The following is a 9,644-nucleotide window of genomic DNA, read 5'->3' as shown; positions in this document are numbered from 1 at the left end:
GTATGTTACGCTGTTTTTTAAATGTTTATGGATTTTTTCCGCGAAATATTTAAATTTTTTTCTTTACGCTCCTAAAATATTGTTTTCTTTGTCATATGTTTTGTATTAAATGGTGATATGTTGAATTAGAAAAATCACCTAGCCATCATGAAATATAGAATAAGAAAAATAAAGGGTAAGGAAAAACAATATGGATGAATAAACTTGGAGAGAAAAAACATGTTTAAATATAAAATCTTTAGTTATTTGTTTTAATTTTTGAGATTCCATTTACAAAATTATTTCTATATTGAAAAAAGTATACGAATATTGAAATTTACCATAAAAATGATCAGTATTGATCTTAATATCACAGGGAAAGTAATTCCTATTATAAGGAATATGAAAATTATTTATTTAAAATAATAATAATAATAAAACAAAAAAAAATCAAATTTTAAACACAAGGTAAAAATAATGTTACCTGTAGCTATGTTTTGTAGCAGATTTGAAAACTTTCATTCTTATATAATATTATTCACGATTGAAAATCAAATGGTCATCCTCTTGAAATTTAATAATTGGTCCTTGTCTTGCCACTCCATCAATGCACAATTCCTTTAACGGTGGTCCACAGAGATCAACATTATCTTCATATTTCGATGCATCAAAACTCTATAATTGTGTGCCAATTGGAATTTTTCCAGATAAATAATTGTGTGACAAATATAATGTAGTGAGTCGATCAATTTGAGCAAGACTTGAAGGAATTGAACCACCAAGTTGGTTTCTTGACAAATCAAGAAATTCAAGTGATGTTAACTTTCCAATCTTTGATGGAATTTTCCCCTTCAAATTGTTTCTTGATAAATTCAGTGAAATCAAACCAAATAAGTCCTCCACTTCTTTTGGAATTTCTCCTGAAAATAGATTATTTGAGAGATCAATGCTTTTCAAAAGTGATAATCCATTATTTGTGAACATTTGATCTGACCCTTTCCACATCAAAACTGCATTCAAATCGTATGAAATAATTTCGACGAAGGTGGTGTTGGCCAAATACCAATGATCTTCATAATCTCTCAAAGAAGTCACTTGAGTCATTGAGGAGAAGTTTTTTATACATTTAGGAATTTGACCAGATAGGTTGTTTAACGAGAGATCCAAGCGTTGAATGCTTTTTAGATAACAAATTTCCAATGGTAAGCTTCCATAGAAGTTATTGCTTCTTAAACTCAAAAATTGCAACTCTAGGAATTTCCCTCCAATCCATTTTGGGATAGATCCTGATAATCTATTTTCTGCCATATCTACCATAACTAACTTTGTGCAATTCTTTAAGGAGAAAGGGATTTCACCTGTTAAGTTATTGCTTCTCAATAACAAAACTTGAAGTTCAAGGGAGTGATCCCATTGAAAAAGGAATATTTCTTGAAAATTTATTTTGACTCATGTTTAAATAAGCCAATGACTTGAAATGAGTCCAACAATTTGGAATTTGTCCTGAAAAGTTATTATTTGAAAGATCTAATTGGTATAATGTTCCAGCTACACCGCCAGAACATAAAAACCAAAGAGAATCTGTAAATTTATTATTGGATAGATCAAGATAAATCGAGTCTCGTAAAAATAGTGGAACAGATCCTTCAAATTGATTTGATGCAAGACTAAGAGAATCAAAACGATTCTCTAGTGACAAATTTGGAATCACACCTTGTATATTGTTACATGAAATATTGATATTTATCCTCTCTTGCAATGCAAATTTAGCCCAAAACCATTTTGGAAGAGTGTCTGATATTCCATTATTTGAAATGTCAAGGCTTCTAAGTTCATTTTGTTTCTCTAGCCATTTGGGAAATAATGGACCTAGTTTGCAAGATCTTAATGCAATATTAGTCAATTGAAAAGATGGATCCAAATTTTGACTAAATTTTACCGTCAACAAGTTATCTGATAACACCAGTGTCCTTAACTTTGACATATTAGAAAAATGAGAGTCAGTAATCACACCTTTCAAAGAGTTTGACATCACATGGAGAACTTCAAGTTCTGTTGGAAATCAGAGATCTTCAGAAATTGTCCCATTTAGCTTGTTATTATCAAGGTACAACCTTTTTAATGATGAGAACATGGAGAGGGTGTTGGGCAAAGTTCCGCTGATTTGATTCATGCTCAGATCTAAACGTTGCAATGAGTATCTAGCATATTGGCACAGGTGATGTATCATTGCTGGAAGATTTTCACTCAAACTATTATTGGATAAGTCCAATATACGCAAAACACTAGCATTGTAAATCAATTTTGGAACTCCATCCTTTAATTGATTTCCTGATAGATCCAACATTTCCAGCTTCAAAAATATTGAGAAATCAGGTACTGTTCCATTGAATTTATATTTTCATTGAGATATAGTTCGCGCAATGAGTATCTAGAATAGTCAGACAAATGATTAAATATGATTGTCAGATCTTCACTCAACTTATTGTCAGACAAATCCAACGACTGCAAACTACATGTGCTCCCAAACGATTTTGGAACACCACCTTCTAATAAGTTAGACCCTATTGACAACTGCTCCATTTGAGATGGCAATCTGATGCCTTCAGCTATGATGCCTTCAGCTATCTTCCCACTCAATTTATTGTTAGAAAGATCCAATGTTTTTAAAGATGAGAATCCTGAAAGGTCAATTATGGAGCCTGTGATTTCATTATATGTCAAACTCAACATCTTGTAGTGAATATCTAACACAACCACTGGATAAATTATGAAGAATTGACAAAAGGTCTTCGGTTATATTGTTTCTAGACATATATAAAGAACGAAGGCTGCATATATTCATGAATGATTTCATATCCCCGCCCTTGAACATATTATGGGAGACGTCAAGGTGCTCAAGCCAATTCATGGTCAAGCCAAAATGATTTGAGGTAGAACCCTTCAAGAGGTTACCTCGAAGCTCAAGCTCAACAAGGTTGCAAGTGGTGTTTGACAGCCACTAGAATATCGTTGATTGCGTGAAGGAGTTGTGAGAAAGATCAAGAACGGAAAGGGATGTAGAAAAATTGAAGTTGGAAGGGTTGAATGAAAGGAGAAAATGATCGGAAAGACCACAATTAATTAAACTCAGTTCTCTTATTTTTGGTAGCTTGGAAATCATTCGAAGAGGACCAGTAGAACTGTTAAGGTTAAATATGAAATCCAAGGAAAGATGGGTTAAAGAAATAAGATTAGATAGCCACTGATCACCACTGAGAACAGTGAGACCACCAAGATAAAGCTCATGCAGATTTGAAAGGTTTCCAAATTGGGATGGTATGTATCCTTCAAAAGAGTTGAGACTGAGATCAAGATACTGTAACTGGAAGAGATTTCCAAGCTGAGATGGCACACTTCCTTCAAAAAAATTGTCTTCAAGATAAGATACCGCAACTGGGAGAGATTTCCAAGCTGAGATGGCAAACTTCCTTCTAAAAGATTGCCTCTGAGATCAAGATACTGCAATCGATGAAGATTTCCAAGTTGCGGAGGGATTGAACCCTTCAAATAATAATTGAAAGTAAGATTCAAGAATTTCAAACGACAAAGAGAACCTAACTGGCTTGGAATTTTTCCACCAAAAAGAGATGAAGACAGATCAAGGTATCTCAAGTTTCTTAGAGAACAAGGAAAGTCTGGAATTTGAGTACCTCGAAAAGCATTGGAACTGAGGTTCAAATACTTCAATTGTGACAACTTCATCAAGGACTTGTGAATTTTTGCGCTGATATAACGTTGACAGACATTGCCACGAGAAAAATATTCATGATGAACTTCTCCATGAAGGTCCAGGCATATAATATGGGCGGTGAGGTTGTTGCAGCGAATCCCCTCCCATTGGCAGCAGTGGGGAGTGGTCCAAGAGGAGAGCATGCCGTTGTGATTGACAATGACAGCCTTGAATTGAAGGAGTGCTTCCCTCTCCTTTGAAATGCATCGGATGGTGTTGTCCATAAGCAACCTGCAACACCACACTCACCACAAACATAAACATCATCACTTTCAGAATATTCATGATCATGAAATAGAGAGAGTGAGAATTAGATTGATATGTGCTGTGAATTTATCACTCCCAATAGCCACATTTATAATCACACCAACTCCTTCATTACCTATTCTTCTCACTCTCCTGCACTGCTTTCCCGTCCTTCATTCTGAGTCGTTGGTCGTGGCATAGAATACACTGTAAATTACGTATCATCTACTACGAAATTGCTACCAAATGAAATGCTGTTGTTGTGGAATAAATCAATCATCGGACCATTTTTTAGGACAATAATTTCATTCCGATGTCAATTGACTTCGAAGAATTTCATTTTAAATTTTCACAATGTTATATGAAGAAAGATAAAAAGAATTGAGAAAGTTATCTGAAAATGTATTTCACAATGCAATTGTTCTGAAGAAATTCTACTATTTGCAATATCTTTATTTTTGGGTACCAAGATGGTTAATTTTTCTTAACGAAATTAAAACAGTCCAAATTAATTATACAATTTAACGGTTTACATGAATAATAATTAATGTTATTTATTTTCATTTAGTAATAAAATACTGTATGAAAATAAATACTGTTAGAAATTTGAATATTTTCTGTGTTTTTTATATTTTTTTTTATGAAATTCATAAAAAAGATATTTTCAATTTTTTAAAAAAAAATTTGTAAGTCCCACTAAATATTATGAAAAGATAAATAAAATATTATGTATTTTAGTTGTGAAAACTTATGTCACCAGTTCTATCGTTCTTATCATATTGTCATCTCGTAAATGAGTTTGTTATATTAAATTATTTTGGGTCAATGTACATAATTAAAACATATTGACAAATGAAAAAAGAAACTTAATGAATCTAGTCATTATTGTAGATTTGTCTTTGTATTCTTTATCTTATTGTGGGTAGATATTACGAAATAAGACAGAACGAACTTAGATGGATATAATCCATAACTCATCTCACCCCTTTTTTTTATTTATTTTTTTTAGTTTTTTCCTACTTTTTTCTAGGTGTTTTCTTTAGTTTTGAACCTATATTTATTTGTTTGTATTCATTCATATAAATTTTTAGATAATAAAAAGGGAAGGGACAGTAATAAAATTGAATCAAACTCTACCATTCCATCCAAACGAGGTTCGATTGCAAAATAGGCAAGGTCAACATCAACCATACTATTAATCGAGTTGCATATAAAGGAATTATGCAAAGTTTCATATAATACATTCGCAAAAACTCATCATAATAATCACATCCTATCCAAAACACCATAAAGTCCATCAAGTATGTTATAAAAGAAAATCACAAATACGTTACCCATAAAAAAAAACAAATATTTTGATAACATCAAGTATCACTAATTTAGGAATCCTTGGCTAAGTCACATTAAACATAACTAATCACAATAAAGCTTAAGTCATTAATAATTCAACATAATATAAATAACTATAAAATAAGATCATGGATTATAGTTACTGTTATAATATAGTGATCTGGTAGAACTTTGATATGCATCGCTGCTGTAGTTAAAGCTTTTACGGGTTGTGTAGTTAAAGCTTTTGCGGGTTGTGGCTGTGAGAGGAGATCCAACGAGATTAGTGATGGCTGCGTGAGTGGAGATCCAACGAGATTAGTGATGGCTGCGGGACACAAGTACAATGGTTTTTTTGGAGAAAATGGAGACGAAGAGGGACAAGTGACATGTTGTGGTTGGTCTGATTTTTAAGTAGTAATTGATACCATGTGTCCCTTCTTGATTGGACAACAACAAACACTAAAAAAAATGAGATTTTATCCGAGGTTTATTTTCGGTGGTTTCGGAACCTCTGGTAAGTTTTGGCAGTTTTCTTTAAACCGTAATTAAATTATAAATATTTTTTTCAAGAAACCATTTCCGGCGTTTTAGTAAAAAACCCCGATAAGAGTAAAATATTATTTTGGTTAACCTAAATTGCGTTCCTTAGCGCGTTTTTATTCACTGTCGTTTTGAGATCATCTCTTCATCTCCACTTTGACTCTTCATCTTTGTCGGTGACCATCTCCTTCACGCCATCAGTAATTGCACCACCTTCATTAGATCTCCATCTTCTTCACCTTCCAACCACCACCTCGCGCCCATATCAATCACTGTGAAACGCCATTTTTGTTCTCTCATTGAATCAAAACACAAAGTCCTAAATTACCACCGCAGGTCTACGAACATATCAACCACAAATCACAAATCAGCACTTGCAAAATTCCAAAAATCGCGCCACCATGTTTGTTCACAGCCTCACAACGAGTAGCATCGCGCCACCCAAACTATGAAAACACAGTTCCGTCTTGAAGAAAAGAGGTTGGAAGGGTTTTCTCCTTTTTTAAAGGGTTTTTGCAACTCACCATTTCTTGCTTCACTCAAAGTTTTTCATGGTTCTACCAACGAGTTTCATGACATACCTTGAAACAGTGTCATTGAAGTTGGAGGTAGAGGTACTGCTACAAGAAGAGCATGCTACTCTCAATAAGTGTTTCAAACCTTCGTCCGCTTCACAAGAGGTTTCTCATCTTTTTCAATATCATTATCCTTTTTCTAAGATAGATAGATAAGCATGTGCCAACAATTTTAATCTTTGAATGAGCAGTGACAGTAATATAAACCTGAGATCATAGAAGAACATGCATTTTTCATATCACAAAGAATGTTTTTAAAAAACTTGTGGCTGAATATTCAGTTTCATTTTCATTGAACTATTGATGTGTTTGTGTATTGTAGCTCGCAAGACAACCTCTTTTCTTTAGGATACTAATCCTCAGCCTAGAAAGCATACACTATGGCATGTTGTTATACAATTTATTTGGTCAAGCATGTTTTTATTTTGTTTAATTTGAGTAGATAGTGAAGAAGAGGAGGAGAAGCATCTTCCTCTGAAAGGTCAAGATAATGGTAAATTTGTTATGGAAATAATGGCTTGTTTTTTCTTACCTGATTATGTGATAATTTTCCATCATTGAAAATTGTAGATGGATGATGATAGTGAGAGTGATGAGGAAAGTGAAAGTGATGAAAAGATCCCTGTCTCTAGTGCAAAAAACACATTTTATGATGTACAAAAATGACCTATTATGACAGGTAAACTGGGACATAGTTATGGGCGTTATAGTACGTCTATGCATTTTATGACGTAGCAGAAATTTACGTCATAATAACTTGAACATATTATGACGTAATTTCTGTAACCAGTCATAATATGTGCATTTTATTATGACAAATTTTCATTTATCAGTCATAATATGACGAAACGTATTATGATGTAGATGTGTTTACTTGTTATGTGATGTATTATGACGTAGATATTTTTACCAATCATAATATGTTGAATGTATTATGACACAATTTTTCACCTATTATAATAAATGGTTTTCATTATCAACGTATTATGACGTACATTGTTTAGTACGTCATAATATATGTTTTTTTTTAAAAAAATTGAATAATGCAATTGACATCCAATGAAATTATAGTCATATTCTTGTATTATCATCTCATCCAATCAATTTATAATTAATATAGCTTCAAATGAACAAATTCAATTCAACTAACATAATATAATTTATTTTAAACATTAAATTGTCTAATAATATTTAACACATTATTTATACATTAAATCCAAATATTACATTAATTTACATACACTACTAATGTAGCCAAGTTTCTATGTACATTACGCATGAATTAAGACTCATAACTGCACTAGTTGACTTCACCTTGTAAATTGTTCAGGCCTAGTGTCAACAAAAATCAATCTTGAAGTGTCCTTTAGATTACTAAGGTCTATTCTTTCTATTGCTTCTTTACGCAAAGTCTCCTCCCTGTTCCTAACATTCCTTAGGAATGCTTCATGTGACAAATTGTCCCTATGTACTAGACAACACAAGTAAGTTGGATCGATGTATCTAATTATTAGTTGATAAAGTTAAGTATGTGATTTAATCTCAGCAGCAATTTGAACTTGATTCACAGAAGTATAATTTATTTTAAAGAACCTTCTATTTTCCACACGAACATAACTTTAAGTTCGAATGATGAAAGAAGATGTAGTGGCAAGAATTGACATAGTCTAACTATGTTAAAGCATTAGAAAAATAATTCTGCTAAAGCATCATAAGAAGAAGTGGCGGTTTCTTGTTTGATATTTTATTTTCTTTGTTAGTCTTGGTTTAAAAAATAGCTTTTACATTTTGGATTAAAATGAGGTGATAAAGTTGTTGATAATGTAGATGCGGTAGGGAGCATAACTTGGTGTTTCTCCATTCAAAACTAGGCTAGCTAATACTAGTACAAGAGTTCCCATAATAATAAACACCGTAGCTTGACCGAATCAGCTCAACAGCTTTGCCAGATAAGCTCGGCAACCCGACTAAGAAGATTGGCAGCCTAGCTAATAAATATCTTATCACTAGTAAAAAAAAATGATCTATTACTGCGCACATTATGCATCGGTTAACCAAAACCCGAAGCATAATATTGCGCGGTGGCATTTTTGAAATTATATCGACAGTATAGGCCTCGGTTGTAGAAGAACCGCGGCCGTATATACCTTTAGGCCTCGGTTCTCAAAGGAACCGCGACCTATTGTCCCTGTAAAATTCTAACATTCCAACCCAAGTCAGTCTGAAATAAATTTGGAGTCAGACTATCAGGGAATAGGCCTCGATTCTGGTGGGAACCGCGACCTATTATCCCTGCAAAATTCTGACATTCTCACCCAAGTCAGTCTGAAATAAATTTGGAGTCAGACCCTCAGGGAATAGGCCTCGATTCTGGGGGGAACCGCGACCTATTGTCCCTGCAAAATTCTGACATTCCCACCAAAGTAGTCCTGAAATAAATTTTGGAGTCAGATCGTCAGGGAATAGGTCTCGGTTCTCAGGGGAACCACGACCTATTCCCTGATCTGAACAAATTTTAAATATTTAAGCGAATAGGCCTCGATTTGGCGGGAAAACGCGGCATAAAGGTTGAAAAAAGTTTCAAAATTGCCATTTCAGAACAATTTTAACTTTTGTTATAAGAGAATAGGTCTCGGTTATGTTGGGAACCGAAGCCGTATCCCCTTTATTACCGCGGTGTTCTAATGAACCGTGGTAGTAACAATTGATTAGGTTAAAAAAAATATTATAGAGTGAACAGTTTTGTCTTCCTCGAACAGTTTCGAATGCGAACAGTTTCTCCAGCGATTTTCTCTACAACGTCTTCTTGTCGCCACGATCTTTCTCCCTTCTTTCTTACGCCATCATTGCACCGCCGTCGTCACTGTAGAAGGACTTCCTTCCTCATTTTTCATTACCTAGTTTGTATCCGATCAAATTTGGCTTTGGTCGCCAGAGTTTTTTCATTTTTTTTTTAGTTTTTGGGTTGGTTTGATACGTTTTTTTATTGATTCGGATTATCAAACATACGTTTTGTTGTATTTTTTTGTAGGTATTATTTTTTTTTTTTAAATTTGTTCCGTTTAGACCGCGGGTTGTTCAATCTTCTCCATTATTGTGTGGTTTTTCACGCTCCCAGGTTCATATTATTCTGTTTATTAATTTTCATTTTGTGCATTTTTAATTTTTTGTAGGTTGAATATGAATAATATTGTATGATT

At 33.5% G+C, this 9,644-nt stretch overlaps 1 pseudogene; it reads right to left on the bottom strand.

Annotated features, from left to right (window-relative positions):
• Positions 1 to 513: 513 nt before the first annotated feature.
• Positions 514 to 4,174, bottom strand: LOC148200993 (receptor-like protein EIX2; annotated as a pseudogene).
• Positions 4,175 to 9,644: the final 5,470 nt, after the last annotated feature.

The sequence above is a fragment of the Vigna umbellata genome, chromosome 4 (assembly GCF_029865625.1).
Source record: "Vigna umbellata cultivar VRB3 chromosome 4, Vumbellata_1.0, whole genome shotgun sequence".
In the NCBI taxonomy this organism is placed as follows: domain Eukaryota; kingdom Viridiplantae; phylum Streptophyta; class Magnoliopsida; order Fabales; family Fabaceae; genus Vigna; species Vigna umbellata.
Note: the sequence above shows the minus strand (reverse complement) of the source record. Positions and strands in the feature narration are given on the sequence as shown.